The sequence below is a fragment of the Cucumis melo genome, chromosome 11 (assembly GCF_025177605.1).
Source record: "Cucumis melo cultivar AY chromosome 11, USDA_Cmelo_AY_1.0, whole genome shotgun sequence".
NCBI lineage: Eukaryota > Viridiplantae > Streptophyta > Magnoliopsida > Cucurbitales > Cucurbitaceae > Cucumis > Cucumis melo.
Genome location: NC_066867.1, coordinates 20,573,552 through 20,591,289, shown reverse-complemented (window position 1 = coordinate 20,591,289; position 17,738 = coordinate 20,573,552).

Sequence of the window (17,738 nt, the reverse complement as noted above, 5' to 3'; positions counted from 1 at the left end):
TGTTCTATCAGTATCTACTCCTTCCGGGGAGTGTATGTTGTCGAAGGAAAAGGTGAAAGCATGCCAGATTGAGATAGCAGGCCATGTGATTGAAGTAACGCTGTTAGTCCTGGATATGCTCGACTTTGATGTAATCCTGGGTATGGATTGGTTGGCCACTAACCACGCCAGCATAGATTGTTCCCGTAAGGAGGTAACGTTTAACCCTCCCTCGATGGCCAGTTTTAAATTTAAGGGAGGAGGGTCAAAGTCGTTGCCTCAGGTAATCTCAGCCATCAGGGCCAGTAAACTGCTCAGTCAGGGTACTTGGGGTATCTTAGCGAGCGTGGTGGATACTAGAGAGGTCGATGTATCCCTGTCGTCAGAACCGGTGGTGAGGGACTATCCGGATGTCTTTCCTGAAGAACTTCCGGGGTTACCTCCGCACAGAGAGGTTGAGTTTGCCATAGAGTTGGAGCCGGGCACGGTTCCTATATCCAGAGCCCCTTACAGAATGGCCCCCGCAGAGCTGAAAGAACTGAAGGTGCAGTTACAGGAATTGCTTGATAAGGGATTCATTCGACCGAGCGTGTCACCTTGGGGTGCGCCAGTTTTATTCGTTAAGAAGAAGGATGGATCGATGCGTCTATGCATTGACTATAGGGAGTTGAACAAGGTAACCGTAAAGAACAGATATCCCTTGCCCAGGATCGACGATCTATTTGACCAGTTACAGGGAGCCACAGTGTTCTCTAAGATTGATCTTCGGTCGGGATACCATCAGTTGAGGATTAAGGATGGTGATGTACCGAAGACAGCATTTCGTTCCAGATATGGACACTACGAGTTTATTGTGATGTCTTTTAGTTTGACGAATGCTCCGGCAGTGTTTATGGACTTGATGAACAGAGTGTTTAGGGAGTTCCTAGATACTTTTGTGATCGTGTTTATCGACGATATCTTAATATACTCCAAGATGGAGGCCGAACATGAGGAGCATTTACGTATGGTTTTGCAAACACTTCGGGATAATAAGTTGTATGCAAAGTTCTCGAAATGCGAGTTTTGGCTGAAGCAGGTGTCCTTTCTGGGCCACGTGGTTTCTAAGGCTGGAGTCTCTGTGGATCCAGCTAAGATAGAGGCAGTCACCGGTTGGACCCGACCTTCCACAGTCAGTGAGGTTCGTAGCTTTCTGGGTTTAGCAGGTTATTATCGACGGTTTGTGGAGAACTTTTCTCGTATAGCTACTCCTCTTACTCAGTTGACCAGGAAGGGAGCTCCTTTTGTTTGGAGCAAGGCATGTGAGGACAGTTTCCAGAACCTTAAACAGAAGCTAGTTACCGCACCGGTTCTTACTGTACCTGATGGTTCTGGCAGTTTTGTGATTTATAGTGATGCTTCCAAGAAGGGTTTGGGTTGTGTTTTGATGCAACAGGGTAAGGTGGTCGCTTATGCGTCTCGTCAGTTGAAGAGTCATGAGCAGAACTACCCTACACATGATTTAGAGTTGGCAGCGGTGGTTTTTGCTATGAAAATATGGAGGCATTACTTATATGGTGAAAAGATACAGATATTCACGGATCATAAGAGCTTGAAATACTTCTTTACTCAGAAAGAATTGAATATGAGACAACGAAGGTGGCTTGAGTTAGTGAAGGATTACGATTGTGAGATACTGTATCATCCAGGCAAGGCAAATGTGGTAGCTGATGCTCTTAGTAGAAAGGTATCACATTCAGCAGCACTTATTACCCGACAGGCCCCATTGCATCGGGATCTCGAGCGGGCTGAGATTGCAGTGTCAGTGGGGGCAGTCACTATGCAGTTAGCCCAGTTGACGGTACAGCCGACTTTGAGGCAAAGGATCATTGATGCTCAAGGTAACGATCCTTATTTGGTTGAGAAACGTGGCCTAGCAGAGGCAGGGCAAGCGGTTGAGTTCTCATTATCCTCTGATGGCGGACTTTTGTTTGAGAGACGCCTCTGTGTGCCGTCGGATAGTGCGGTTAAGACAGAATTATTATCTGAGGCTCACAGTTCCCCATTTTCCATGCACCCAGGTAGTACGAAGATGTATCAGGACCTGAAGCGGGTTTATTGGTGGAGTAACATGAAGAGGGAGGTAGCAGAATTTGTTAGTAGATGCTTGGTGTGTCAGCAGGTTAAGGCACTACGGCAGAAACCAGCGGGTTTATTACAACCCTTGAGCATACCGGAATGGAAGTGGGAAAACGTGTCCATGGATTTCATTACAGGACTGCCGAGAACTCTGAGGGGTTTTACAGTAATTTGGGTTGTGGTGGATAGACTTACCAAATCAGCGCATTTCGTTCCGGGTAAATCCACCTATACTGCTAGTAAGTGGGCACAGCTGTACATGTCTGAAATAGTGAGATTACACGGAGTGCTAGTGTCGATTGTTTCTGATAGAGATGCCCGTTTCACTTCCAAATTCTGGAAGGGTTTGCAGACGGCTATGGGCACGAGGTTAGACTTTAGTACAGCTTTCCATCCACAGACTGACGGTCAGACTGAGCGTCTGAACCAAGTTTTAGAGGATATGTTGCGAGCGTGTGCATTGGAATTTCCAGGTAGCTGGGACTCCCACTTACATTTGATGGAATTTGCTTATAATAACAGTTATCAGGCTACTATTGGCATGGCACCATTTGAGGCCTTGTACGGAAAATGTTGTAGATCCCCAGTTTGCTGGGGTGAGGTGGGTGAGCAGAGTTTGATGGGTCCTGAGTTAGTTCAGTCTACTAACGAAGCGATACAGAAGATTAGATCACGCATGCATACCGCTCAGAGTAGGCAGAAGAGTTATACAGATGTGAGGCGGAAGGATCTCGAATTTGCGGTAGGGGACAAGGTGTTCTTAAAGGTAGCACCTATGAGAGGTGTCTTACGATTTGAAAGGAGGGGAAAGCTGAGTCCCCGTTTTGTTGGGCCATTTGAGATTCTGGAGCGAATTGGCCCTGTAGCTTATCGCTTGGCATTGCCACCATCACTCTCGACAGTTCATGATGTGTTTCATGTTTCTATGTTGAGGAAGTACGTGCCAGATCCATCCCATGTAGTGAATTACGAGCCACTGGAGATTGATGAAAACTTGAGCTATGCTGAACAACCCGTTGAGGTGCTTGCTAGAGAGGTGAAAACGTTGAGGAATAAAGAAATCCCTTTGGTTAAAGTCTTATGGCGGAATCACCGGGTAGAAGAGGCTACATGGGAGCGTGAAGATGACATGAGGTCCCGTTATCCCGAACTATTCGAGGAATAAAACTTTCGAGGACGAAAGTTCCCTAAGGAGGGAAGAATGTAACGCCCCGAATTTTCGAGGTAAATTTTTATCGTTTTATATAATTTTTCGGGAATGTTAAATTTTAGATTAATTTCTGAAATTCTGAAATTAATATTTGTAAATTTATATAATAATAATATAATAGTAATTATATAATTATTATTATTATTATTATTTATTATAACCTTTATATATAATTTAATATTAATATTATCTTTTATTATTATTATTATTATTATTATTATTATTATTAATTAATTATTAAAAGTTAATATATATATATAATAATATTTTATATATTATTATTATTAATTATAATTATTAAAAGTTAATATATATATATAATAATATTTTATTTATTATTATTATTATTTATAATTATTAAAAGTTATATATATATATATATATAATAATTTTTTTTTAAATTAAACCCTAAAACGCGCGCGGGACCCCCCCTCATCCATTTTTTTCGTTTCGTCTTCCTCGCGCGCCGCAGCCCATCTCTTTCCTTCCGTTTCAGCGCCGCCGTCCTCCATCTCTTTTCCGTGCACGCCGTCGCCTCCATCCACATCTTCTCCATCGCGTTCCGTCCCCGTTTCCATCTCTGGCGTCGGCAACGTCTTCGACTTCAGCATTTTCGTCCGCGGCGGCTCCCTACCATTTCGGATCTCCTCTCGGTTTCAAACACTCGGACGCCGCCGTGCGTCCTTCGTCCGACCGTGTCCGCCGTCAAGCCGTCGTCCTCCGCCGCGTGGAAGCAGAGCCAGTCGTCGGACTCCACCCAGCCGCGACACATCTCCGTCGTCGAACGCCCGAAGGTTGTCGTTGAGGTTGCCCGATTTCAAGCCGACCCGACCCGAAAACCCGAATCAAATCCGACCCGTGTTTCAAGCTGCGAGCCGCGAGCCGAGCCGCGAGCCAAGTGGAGCCGAGCCGCGAACCGAGTTAAGCCGCGAGCCGCGAGCCGAGCCGAGAACCAAGCTGAGTTAAGCCGAGTCGAGCCGAGTTGAGCCGAGTCGCGAGCCGCGAGCTGAGCCGAGGCCAAGCCGAGCCGAGCCGAGTTGAGCCGAGCTGTGAGCCGAGGCCAAGCCGAGCCGAGCCGAGAGTGAGCCGAGCTGTGAGCCGAGGCCAAGCCGAGCCGAGCCGAGTTTGAGCCAAGCCGAGCCGAGCCACCCAAGCCTTCTTTCCTCCACTCCGGGTCACGGTGAGTTTTCGGTAAGGATTGTTTTGATGAATTCCCTAATGTTGCTACATCCGATTCGAGTTTGAATATTGGAATAAGATTTGGTCCTACCTTTTATCCCTTGAAGGTATTAAGGAGTTGACGTTCAAGTTTTCGGGTTCGCGGCAGGCTTGGTTGGAGATAGCTTTCTTTTCCTTGGGTAAGTCAACGGTTGTTGCTTAGGGCCAAGTAAAATGACTTCTACTAGTATCATAGTTTAAAAACCCTTGTGTTTTCGTTCAGGTGGATCCGTTGAGCGTGGACTCGATCGAGGGGCATAACCAAGTTTCAGGTAAGGGTTTTTCCTACTACTGGACCTCGGAGCGAGGTTGGAAACGTAGTAGTCCACAGGGGATTACACGTTAGTAACTGTACCGAATAAATATATGTGTGTTTGACTTTTAAGCATTCTTATTATATTCTTGTCTGATGTAAGAGTAACGTGACCGCTAGTTGTAACTTGTGCGCTATCGGGTATAAGGAGTTACTTGCTAATAGACCCCGATGCTGGATGTCCGGTATAGTGCGGTTATGTTAATGGGTTACGTGGTAGATTGGAATTGTATGTCGATGGACCTTGAAGTTACGGTTAGGTACGTGGTAGTCATTGGTCTGGACATTGATCATGGAGTTTGGACGGGGAAGGACAGTGAATCCAATTTTGATTGATTAGTTGATTGGGTCTAGGGGTTACCATAATGGTGTGCGAATTGGAAACGCGTATGGCAACTGAGGGTGTAGTTGTTTAAACCTGTACTATCTGACTGGCAAAGCCTATGGCGAAATTGTAATATGAGTGTTGATGGGGTATGACTGTTGTAGACGGTTTAGTATGGACTGAGGGGTAACGGTTAGCTTCATCTATGGGGTAGTGTGCCTTATTGATATGTGCATCCTTCGGGAGCACTAGACTGATATGTGCATCCTTCGGGAGCACTAGACTGATGTGTGCATCCTTCGGGAGCACTAGACTGATATGTGCATCCTTCGGGAGCACTAGACTGATATGTGCGTTCTACGGAACCACTAGACTGTTATGTAGCGTACCCCTGAATAGGAATTTAACTGTTGCTCCCTAACGGGCCCAGTAGTGGGTCCCTTACTGGGTATGTTTATACTCACCCTTTTCTCTTCTTAAACTTTTCAGGTAAGGGCACAGCGAGGGGCAGACCGACGAGAGGCAGGAAGGACGCGTGAAGGCCATATGGACGCGTCTGGTTTTCTTATTGCTTCCGCTATGTATTTTTGTCAGAATATTTGGTTTGTGATTTTGAACTGATGATTTGAGTTTTTATTTGAAACTTTTGTGACTGTGATTTCAAATAGGGCCTGAAACTATTTTTTTTGTAATATTTCTAACGTTTTAAGAAATCGTAACCGGTCCGTTATAAATTTTATGTTGTGTGGTCGAGTTTTGGTATTTAGTAGTAACCTCAGCTTAGTCCGGAAAGTTGGGTTGTTACACATTTGTAGACCATTAGGATTTGGTTACCCTCTCTTGGTCCCTACCATTTAGAAGAAGCTTAAAGATGTCAAAATTTTTGAATTTGAATAATTACTCTCCCTTCTCTCATGTGAAAAAGTTCCTTTTTTTTTAAGACCACAAGGTTTGGTCAACTGAACCCAAAGGCCGTTTTACAGTTAAATCTCTCTCTGTGCATTTGTATTCAATCTCCCAGTGGATAATCGTTTATTTAAAGCCTTATGGAAGTCAGCCCTAAGAGAGTGAATATTCTAATTTGGGTTATGATTTTTGGGTCCCTCAACAGTGTTGATATCCTCCAAAGAAGGCCCTACAAGGTCCTCTACTCCCCAAGAAGCCAGGACTATTATGGTTAAATTTGTTAAAAGTTATCCTTTCCGAACCGTGGGTCGAAAGAAATCAGAGAATCTTTCACAACAAAGAAAAGCCATGCCCAAAAGTCCTTCTCTCCGCATAAAGAAGTATAGCAGCTTAGGTTTCCTTAAACAAGGAGTTTGAGGCTTACTCTATCCAAGATATTTATCACAATTGCGCAACTTTCCTCTCTCAACCAGCCCCTTAATCCTCATACAGTATTAGATCCAGCCTTAGCTTTGTATCATTCAGCAGCTGTAGCTTTTGTTTCAATCTTTTCATTAATTTTTAGTTATTTCCTATAGACCTGTGTTTCTTTGTTTTAATCAGTCTTATATCTGGAATATGATGTTTTGGTGCTAAAGGGTGTCAACCTAGTTGGAATGTTCGGGTGCACTTTCTGATCACCTATCGCTTTTGCTCTTTATGCTTCTTTGTTATTCTCAATGTATGTAACTCTTGTACTTTGAGATTTTATCATTAATAAATAAGTTATGTCTCATTTTCAATAATATATATATATATATAAGCCATCAGTTAAGACCCGAAGCAAGGCAAAGAACTCTAAGATTAAGTAGTATTGGTTTTGCTTAAGAAAAATGGAAGGCCTCCTCAAAATGGAAACATAAGTGTGAGCTTTTTCGACAAATAACCTACCAAAAATTGAGAAAAAAGAACTTAACAACTAAAAAGGGAAACAAGTGACCAAGAGCAACAACTATAGTGCCAAACAAACCTAAGTAGTATCTAAGAGATGTCTATGCTGTAAAGACAACCAAAGAAAGCTTAAGTGTGAGCTTTTCTGACTTATAAGGCTCCACAAAAAGTGAGAAAAAAGGCTTAACGACCCAAAATGACAACCAAGTGCCCAAGTGCAACAACTATAGTGTCAAACCAACCTAAGTAGTGTCCAAAGGATGCCTAAACCCTAAAGACAACCAAAGAATGCCTAAGTTTGAGCTTTCTTGAAAGCAAAAATTACCAAAAAGTGAAAAAAAGGAACTGAACCACCTGAACTGGAAACCAAGTGCCCAAGTGCAATAGATATAGTGCCAATCCAACCTAAGTTGTGTCAAAGAGGTGCCTATGCTGTAAAGACAAAAAAAAAATGCTTAAGTGTGAGCTTTTCCAATTAATAAGCTACTAAAAAGTGAAAAATAAAAAGAATTAATGACTTGAAATGGCAAACAAGTTCCCATATGCAACAACTCTAGTGCTTAACCAACCAAAGCAGTGTGTAAAAAGTGCGTACGCTGTAAAAACAACTAAGGAAATGCAGGGATGAAAACCTTTTACAGCGGAAGAATTACAGAAACTCAATTTTAATTGGAACCTTAAAAATAGCAATACATTGGCAAAAAATAGAAAAACAATTTTTATGGTTAAACATGCTTTGAAGAAAAATACAGAGAAGAAAAAACTTACGCTTGTTGGCGACTCTGAATCTACCAATCACCAAATTTTTGGGCACCACCACTTAGGAACTTTCCTATTCTCTGATTAAGATGGTTTGTGGGAACCAAAATTTAATAAGGGAATTTTTCTTAGAGAGAAAATTTTGCTCAGAGAGAAATGGGAGAGCAATTCATTTTCACAGAATTCACCACCATTTTTGTTACGCAAAGTATTCCCACTTCTTTAGACGAAAGAAGTGGAAAGTTGGAGATAATAAATGGGAACGTGGGAAAACCACCCACGTTCCCTATTAACTTAATAATTATTAAATTAATATATATTAAACTAATTAATTAATTTAATTAAATAATTAATTAATTTAATAATTAATTAAATATATATTTAGTTAATATTTTCATTTAAATCATATTTAAATGAATATCTCTCGCATAACCTATAGTTTTAATTTAATTAATTTAATTAAATCAAATTAAACTAAACTATTAATTAATTCTCCAATTAATTAATTTCTAAATTAAATATCTTATATTTAATTTAATTCATAATTTGAATCATATTCAAATGTAAATTTGTCTCATAACCTATAGTTTTAATATTTATCATATACACATTAAATTTTAACTTATAGTTTTAATATAAATCTAATTCACATTAAACTAATATTTGAACTTATTCAAATATTTTATTCTCTCGTAATTTAATTTTGAATCATATCCAAAATTAATTTATATAATAAAGTCTAATTAAAATATAAACTTTATATTATAATGTACCAATATACATTATATTAATTCCCAAAGTAAATTTGAACATTTCAAATTACAACCAATATAAATAAATCTCATTACTCTTTATGAGCTAGGAAGGGACCTAATGGACCTACAGATCAGAACGATATGAGATTAATTAGCTAAATTCATTAACTACATTAATCAATATTCGTTAACTGTGTGTACACTCCACTAAAGACTCACAGCTGAACTCTTCTCACTGTAGATATATTTCTGTGTCCACGGATATAGACCAATACCAGTAAGTTAGTCCTTCACAAGTGTTCGTAACACCAGCTGGGTCAAATTACCGTTTTACCCCTAGGTTACCTCTAGTCCTTAAATACTAGTGCTCCTCTAATGAACAACCTGTTTATGGTCCAACCACTAAACAGAAACCTCTCTCGTGCCATGGAGAGGGTAGGGCCCTTTGTTCAAGTTCCGGAGACACCATTTGAGGGAACACTTATCTACTTACCCTAAAGGTGGGAATGAGTGAATTTCATCTTGTGTGATTATGTTCCCAGCTCCCCACTCGGTCTTGCCCCCAAAATGATAAGCATATTGAGTCGGCAATTTGGCCACTCTCACCTGTACAAATCAAAGGACAATCCATCGCAAACAGGAGTTCATAATACACTCAGGATTAAGACTAAGTCACCTAGGTCATCCTAATGAAATTGAAATCCAACTAGTTAACGGAGTTACATCTAGTGATTACTATTTCGTGGTCAAGTCTTATGCAAACTCATTGCATAGGATACCCTCACTCGCATGTCGCATACATGAATACATTGGATCAATGTGTTTGTATCAAATACAAAGTGAGCCGTATCCATAGTGTGAACAGGATAAGGTACCCAACCTTAACCCTATACTATAGACTCTTTAAGCTGATCTTGAACATTGATCCCCGTATGTCTCTACATACTGTTCAAGACTTATCAAACAGCTTAGGATGTTAGTTTATTGAATTTAGGTTATTAAGACAAAACTAATAATATAATCAATAACACTTATTAAATTTATAATAATAAAACACTTTATTAATGACGCTCAATTGATTATATTTACTATTTACGAGTTTTAGGACATAAAACCCAACTGGAAAATCCCCTAAACCTACAAAAAATGAAAAAAAAAGGACTTAACAACTTGAAATGGCAAACAGGTTGCCCAAGTACAACAAATATAGTGGCAAAAAACCTAGGTTGTGTCCAAAAGGTGTCTAAGTAGTAAATGCAACCAAAGAATGCTAAGTGTGAGCTTTTCAGTCTCATAACCTACCAAAAAATGAGAAAAAAGAACTTAACGACCCGAAAAGGAAACCAAGTCTCCAAGTGCAACAAGAATAGTGTCAAACCAACCTAAGTAGTGTCGCAGAGGTGCCTAAGCTGTAAAGACAACTAAATAATACTTGAACGTGAGTTTTCCAAACTCATAAGCTATCAAAAAGTGAAAAAAAGGACTTAATGACCTGAAATGAAAACTAACTGCCCAAATGTAACAAATGTAGTGCCAAACCAACCTAAATAGAGTCCAAAAGGTGCATAAGTTGTAAAGACAACCAAAGAATGCTTAACTGTGAGCTTTCCTTACTCATAACCTACCAAAATGTGAGAAAAAAGTACTTAACAACTTAAAATTGCAACCAATGGCCCAAGTGGAACAATAATAGTGTCAAACCCACCTAAATAGTGTCCAAGAGGTGTCTAAGCTGTAAAGACAACCAAACAATACTTAAGTGTGAGATTTTCCTACTAACAACCTACCAAAAAGTGTGAAAAAAGAACTTAACGACCCGTAATGGCAACCAAGTGTCTAATTGCAACAAGCCTAGTGCAAAACCAATCCATATGCACTAAGTATTAATAAATGTGTAATATTGGCATGATTGGCTACCGTAGCTGCAGGATAGGCTCAACGTAGTACAACTCAAAGTATACAATAAGTGTGTAATATTTGCATGATTTTAATATGAGAAATGATGTATACATACCTCAACCATATTGTATATTTTTTCTTTCAACTCAGTTGACACTAGCTTCAAAGATACATGTGTAATTATGATATGATGATGCACACAAGATGATTTAGAAAAAGTGTATCATAGGCACATCATAATAGGCAACCTAAAAAACTAGGAAGAAGCATCCATGCAAAGTAATAAGCATGCACTTAAACGTTCATTGCAGTCATTCCTCGTTTAGCATGGATGCTTCTTGTTAGTTCTTTGGTTGTCTTTACAGTTTATACACCTTTTGGATACTATTTAGGTTGGTTTGGTACTACAGTTGTTGCATTTAGGCAGTGGGTTTCCATTTCGGATTGTTAAGTCATTTTTTTCACTTTTTGGTAGCTTATGAGTTTGGAAAGCTCACACTTAAGCATTATTTGGTTGTCTTTACTGCTTATGCACCTTTTGGACACTATTTAGGTTGGTTTAGCACTACAGTTGTTGTATTTAGCAGTTGCTTTCCATTTTGGGTCATTAAGTCCTTTCTTTTTCACTTTTTGGTAGCTTATGAGTTTGGAAAGCTCACATTTAAGCACTGTTTGGTTGTCTTTAAAGCTTAGGCATCTCTGCGACACTCTTTAGGTTTGTTTGGCACTATTCTTGTTGCACTTGGGCACTTCCCAAACCTCGTGGATGATGTACCATAATACTTCACTTCCTAAACCTCGTGGATGGTGTACCATAATACTTTCTCTTTCTTACTCTTACGAGTGGTACTTAGAAAAGAAAGCAGGGTGTTGCCCTAATTAAAGAATGTGAGGTACTGACACCGGATGGGCATACCGACTATTAAATAAACAAAGGAATGAAGGGAAGACAAGAACCAAAAAGAGGAGGAAGGGGCAGCCCCCTTCTCGAGCGTCATAGATACAGAACTCCCTGACATGAAGGCATATGAAGATCTACTTAAGATCTAGATGGCAACAAGAAAAAGATAATATGTTGAATGAGATCAAGGAAGAAGAGATAGGATTACCTCACCTATTCATACGACTACACCTTTATAACCTATGGATCTTTTCCTTTCTAGCCGTCCAACCTCAACCTAAGTAAAGAAGGGAGAAATCGATGCCCACCAGGTCAACCCTATTCCTCGAAGGGGTTGTTGGCATCATCCTACCAAACCATGCCAAATAAGTTGGATTGGCCGGCTTGAGAAACTTTTAACGATCCATGTCTATTAACCCAAGAGGGAAGGAGCAAGCCATTCCTAATCGCTACGTGGGCTAAAGGAAGAAAGAAAGGATTAAACTTGATCCACCCTCTACAAATCAAGGGAATAGCAGGTCCACTAAAACTCCCTATCCTAACAAAAGCGAAAGAATATAATGGATGGCGCTCAGTCATTTTTCCAGAAATCCTTCTCTGACCTTAGGAACCAATGGACAATGAAAGAAGTAGACATATCATCCTTCTACTTCCTCAATTCCAGTCCAGCCGGATGTGACTTCCAATCTTCCTAAATAGTACTAGATTCATTCTTAGAGTTGGGAAGTGAATAACTCTAGATCCTCAGACTTACATCATAGAGGACCACATATTCCTTTGATGTCCCTTTTCCTCAACCTTAAAATCGAATTTCAAGTTAGTCCATTTGATGTGATTCTCGAGAAAAGTCCAAATGGCATGCGAATTTGCATATAGAGAATCAGTCTTCAATCTCAACTATTATCATTGGCTAGTCAAAAAAAATTTGACTAAGCAATAGGCTAGGCTATAACAAGATCTTGTCCGTCACACGCTCGAATCGGATCCAAGTTCAGGCCCTTGACACCGTCACGCAATTTATAAGACTGGTCAGGCAAGATGCTATTAGGCCAATGTGGTTAACCATTTACAAGAATTTGGCAACTTGTTCATCCCCATCCCAAGCTCTAGGGATAGAGTCAGAGATCGAAGACTTGTACGGAAAGCTATTTTTTTCCTTGTTTTATCCTTGCAGATAAAGGTTTTACCGAAGATATAAAGAATGAATAAGCTGCGAATGAAATAATATTCTCTCATGACATTGAAGGGGTTTATCAAGCTCTTACTTTCTTCTGTCTCATTTTTGAAACTTATAGAGCGAGCATGAATGGCTCGTAAAGGGGGCCTTATCTGCAGACTGCATCGACAACAAGCCTTTGCGAAGGAAAGAACTACCCCACCATCCCATACCTATTTTGCCCTTGAAAACACATATCAGGACCTATGAAATACCTATAAGGAGTCCTATACAAACAATCAACGAGAATAGCAGAGAAAAGGAATTAGACTAGAAAATCTTCTAATTAACGGAAATGCACAACCCTGCCAACAACTCCAACTCTCATTGCAAGAAGGTAAAAGCCTCAGAATCTAGTAATGATCCTTCCTTCAGATGAAGAATGAGATTCAGATAGTACTGAGAATTCATTTGAAGAAAGTTGATCATCGTGGCAAGTGAAAATATTTGAAAGAAGCCTTTTCAATGTTATCACCCATCAAGGAGTCATTTTCAATTATCATGCCAACATGCTCTAGTGGGGAATTATTTTCAACATCCAATTCAACATGCATGTTTTGTTTCAAAGAAGTCTCTGTCTCTCAAACATGCTCTACATATTTTTCAATATTCAAAGAATTACGACTACGTGCACATAAAGGTTCTAGAGCTAGTCTTAGATTCTTTTTAAAATCCACTTGGATGTATTTATCAAGGTACACGAGACTATCTAAAAGTGAGTTCTCATCTTCTCCTAAAGCTAGCTCATAATCTTAGATTCTTTTTAAAATCTACTTGGAAGAATTTATCAAGGTACATGAGACTATCTAAAAGTGAGTTCTCATGTTCTCCTAAAGCTAGCTTATAGTCAAGTCCAAACAAGGATTCTTCTAAAACATGGTTTTCTTTAAAAGAAACATTTCCTTCGTTAACACATGCATGGCCATATTGACATATCCAAGGGGGGCTGAATGCAAATGCATCGAGAGAAATTTAACGGTAAAACGGCCTTAGGGTCAATTAACCAAACCTTGTGGTCTTCAAAACCAAGAACTTTTTCATCTAAGAGAAGGAAGAGTAATTATTCAAATTTAACAATTTCAGCATCTTTTAAGCTTCTTCTAAATGGTAGGGACTAAACGAGGGTGGCAAAATCCCAATGGTCTACAACCGAGTTGTGGGGAAGTAAGGCTATTCTGTAGAGTAAGATAAAAAGAACTTTGAGAGGGGAGGTTCCAACCCAAATGTCTGACCAGAAACTAGTTTTGCTACCTTTACCAAGTTTAGTTAATGCAAGAGATTCCACCAACCTCCACACCCTTGAGATGCTAATCCATAGGTCCTTAGACTATTTCCGGACTTTCCCATTGTGAATTAATCAAAACTCTCTTTATCGTAGGTGCTACAAATGATTTTCCTCCAAAAGGCATAATCTTCCATAGCAAATCTCCAGCCCCATTTTTCTAGCAAGGCATAGTTGTGAATTTTGAGGCCACCAAGGATGAGACCCCAACCCTTTAAAGGGAGAGTAACCAAGTTCCATTTAGAGAAGGAGAAAATTTATCTTCCGCCTTTTAAAGATGATATGGTCTTGCTTGGGATTGCAATATATCTAATCTCTAAGACAGATATTATAGAATTAGTTAGACTAAATCTTAAGTATGAAAAAGAAGATAAGAAAAGTGCATTAAAGGAAAGAGAAGGCGATTAGTTATGATAAGATTTCAGTCTTAAAAGACCTAAGCTTTCTCTTTCTTCCTTTTTTATTATAATCTTTTCAATCATAAGGCTTGGGGTCTTTGGCAAATATATATTCCAATAAGAATTTCAAATACAACCCAAAACCACCAATTTGACGACAAAAGTTTGCGTCAGTCAGGTGTCACGAGCATGCCTGAACATCTTCAAACCACCTTGTCTTTATATTTTGTACTTAGTTTAGCCTACTTCTTTCATTTTGTTATCGTCAACCTTGGAAGTAACATTTTGGCATTTTCATATGCAAGTCTATCAATGCTAAAATTGTTTATAATGTATTATAAGGGAGACATAGTAGTTGAATCCCCGACCAAGTCTTGTTGTACTCTTTGCAATAGACAGTTTTCAATGCTTTCTTCAATGACATTTTCAATGCTTTTCTTTCTCTCTCATGTTTTATAAAACCATTTTCTTTCAAAACGTAAAGGGAGGCTGCATCATACCACGAGTTTGTCCGCAACTTTTAGATTTTATACAACTGACTTGTTTACTGAGTTAAAACAAGTGTCACACAATCAATCGTCCCGTGTTTGAAAAGTTGCAATTATGAAATTAGGGGCCTAATTTATTGTGCATTTACCTTCACAAACAAGGAATTTGATTCCATCTACCCATAGAGCTTTCTCAAAGAAGTTCTTTCAAGAATTGAGTGAATTCACACCCATTGAATGAAGAAGCGGGAGGGACGGTGATTGGCTCTTTCCCTTTTAGCTTTAGTTGAAGGAGAAGTTGAGCCTGTTGCCCGTTTAGCAAGATATAAAAACCTTAATTTACCTGACCAGGAGGCTACTTTTCCTAATTACCAAAGTTTTGAAACCACTAAAAAGGAAATCATCGACCTGTAGGAAGAGGCACATCAAGGGGACATGGTTTAGTTCTCTTGATAAATACAATGTTGAACAACTTCACTTCCACATCGACTTTTACTAGCTACCCCTCAAAGAAACTTAGGTGGATGAGCCACTCCCCCACTCCCTGCAGTCTTCCCTTTCTCCTCTGACCTAGTCTGGTATCGTGTCCCAGTTCTCTTTTTATCTCGTCAATTCTTCCTGGTCGTCCTTACTCTTTAAGTGATCCGACTGAGGAGATGTCCTAGTCATCCTTTGGTCCAAAGTGGATAGAATAACTCTGATCTGACCTGCACATCCTTGTTTTGCATGAATTTCCTTTTGGTTCAATTGTCAATCTTGTCATTGTGAAGTTCTCTTATAAATTGTTATGTCATCTTGTTGTTTGAATGATTTAGGTTTCAAATCGAAAGCAAGTCTTGTTTGATTTCTTGATTGTTCCTTCGATTTAGAATGAATTGCAATTACTTCCAATTCCTGAATCTTAGTCAAATCACAAAAAAAAACAAAAAAAAAATCAAGCAAATTGATTTCTAAAAGTGACTTATTTAAGAGAAGAATGTGATGGGAACCAGAGTTTGAAAGAATTTCTGAGTATTATTGATAGTAAACAAGATAGAATTTTGTTGCAATATCAAAGAAAGTATGGGATGAATTGAGAATATCTCAATTCCTAAACTAGGGCTCCTGCTGTTATGCTCTCTCTCAAGGATGAAACAGCGAACAACTATCAAATGAAAATACTAACTAACTTTCCCTCTCAAAATAAAAGACTATTTATAATGGCCCTAACTAATTCTCTTCATTATTTCCATGTTTTCCTTCTTTTTCGCACGTGTCCATTTTCTTTCTTCTTCAGCTATATTGGTGAATGATAGGAGGTCTATCATTACATTCCTTCTCCAAATTCACCTTGTCCTCAAGGTGAAGCTCTGGAATCGATGTTGGATATCTTCATAGGTCTCCCATGTAGCTTCATGTCTTGGTAGCCCTTTTCAACTTACCAACGCATCCCATCCTCCCGCTTTATTCTTCAGATACCCATACACTTCATCAAGTACTACCCTCCATTCATGATTTTCTGTTACATACAAAAATTCTTGTTGATTCTCAGTATGCTGACCAAACATCTTCTTCAATTGTGACACATGACACACTAGATGTATAACTGCACTATTGGGCAATTCTAATTTATATGCTACTGGCCCTATTCTTTCAACAATCTTGTAAGGACCAAAAACTTTAGGAGAGAGATTCTCATTTCTCTTCCTTCTCAATGACACTTGCCAATAAGGTCTGATCTTCAAAAAGACCATGCTCCCACTTGATATTCAGCTTCTCTCCTCTCTCAAGTCTGCACATTTCTTCATTTTATCATGTACAACCCTAAGGTGCTTCTTCAAGACTCCCAAAACAATATCTCTCTCCTTCAACTGCTCATCAAGCATTGAATTAGAGTATCTCGATCTCCATAATATATTAGGGGGGAGGCAAGCGACCATAAACTACCTAAAATCGTGTTACTCCGAGTGACCTTTAGTACGTTGTATTGTACCAATATTCTGCCTAATGCACCCACTCCTTTAGTCTTTCTCCACAAAAACATCGTAGATAACTTTCAAATCCTCGATTTACTACCTCAATTTAACCATCCAATTGTGGATGATATGCAGAACTACGGTTTAACCTCGTGTCAGCCAATCTGAAAAGTTCTTTCTAAAAATTACTCAAGAACACCTTGTCCCTATCGAATACTATCGATTTAGGATAGCTATAAAGCCTCACCACTTCTTTGATAAACAAATCATCCATAGCCTTCACATTGTAAGAGTGCTTTAAGGCTAAGAAATGGCCATATTTGCTAAATCGATCCACCTCAAAACCACTGGCTTTTGGTAACCCCTCAATAAAATCCACTGGGATGTCATCCTACACATGATTAGGATTTTCTAGAGGGAGCAACAGTTCTGCAGAAGACAATGCCAATGACTTATTCTTCTAACACACTAAGCATTCTTCACAGTACTTTTGATGTCCTACTTCATTCCCTCTCAAAAGAGCTCATCGGTTAAACGTTTATATGTTCTCAAGAATCTTGAATGCCCTCCAAATACTGAATCATGGTATGTATACAGGATTGTAGGGATCAATGTGGACGATTTAGAAATAACTAACAGGCCCTTATACTTCAACATCCCTTACTGTATAAAGTATTTCCCTTCTGTCCCTCATTCAGCCTTTTCTAATTCAGACCTTATCTTCCTCAAATGCTCTTCCTTCTCTACCTCTTCTTTAATTACTGTCAAATCAATCAAGGTTTGAGTCGTCAAGGTATAAAGATGAACCGTTGGAGGCATTCTAGATAAGGCATCAGCAGCCTTGTTCTTCAAACCTAGTTTATACACCACTTCAAAGGAATAGCCAAGAACTTCGCTATCCATTTATGATATTGTGGCTGAATGACTCTCTGTTCTAACAAGAACTTCAGAGATTGTTGATCAGTTTTCACTATAAATTTTCTTCCAAGCAAGTAAGGTCTCCACCTCTAAACTACTAGCACTTTCTCTTTCGTAGACTGGTTTTGCTTTGTCCCTTATAGCCAATGTGCGACTATAATATCCAAT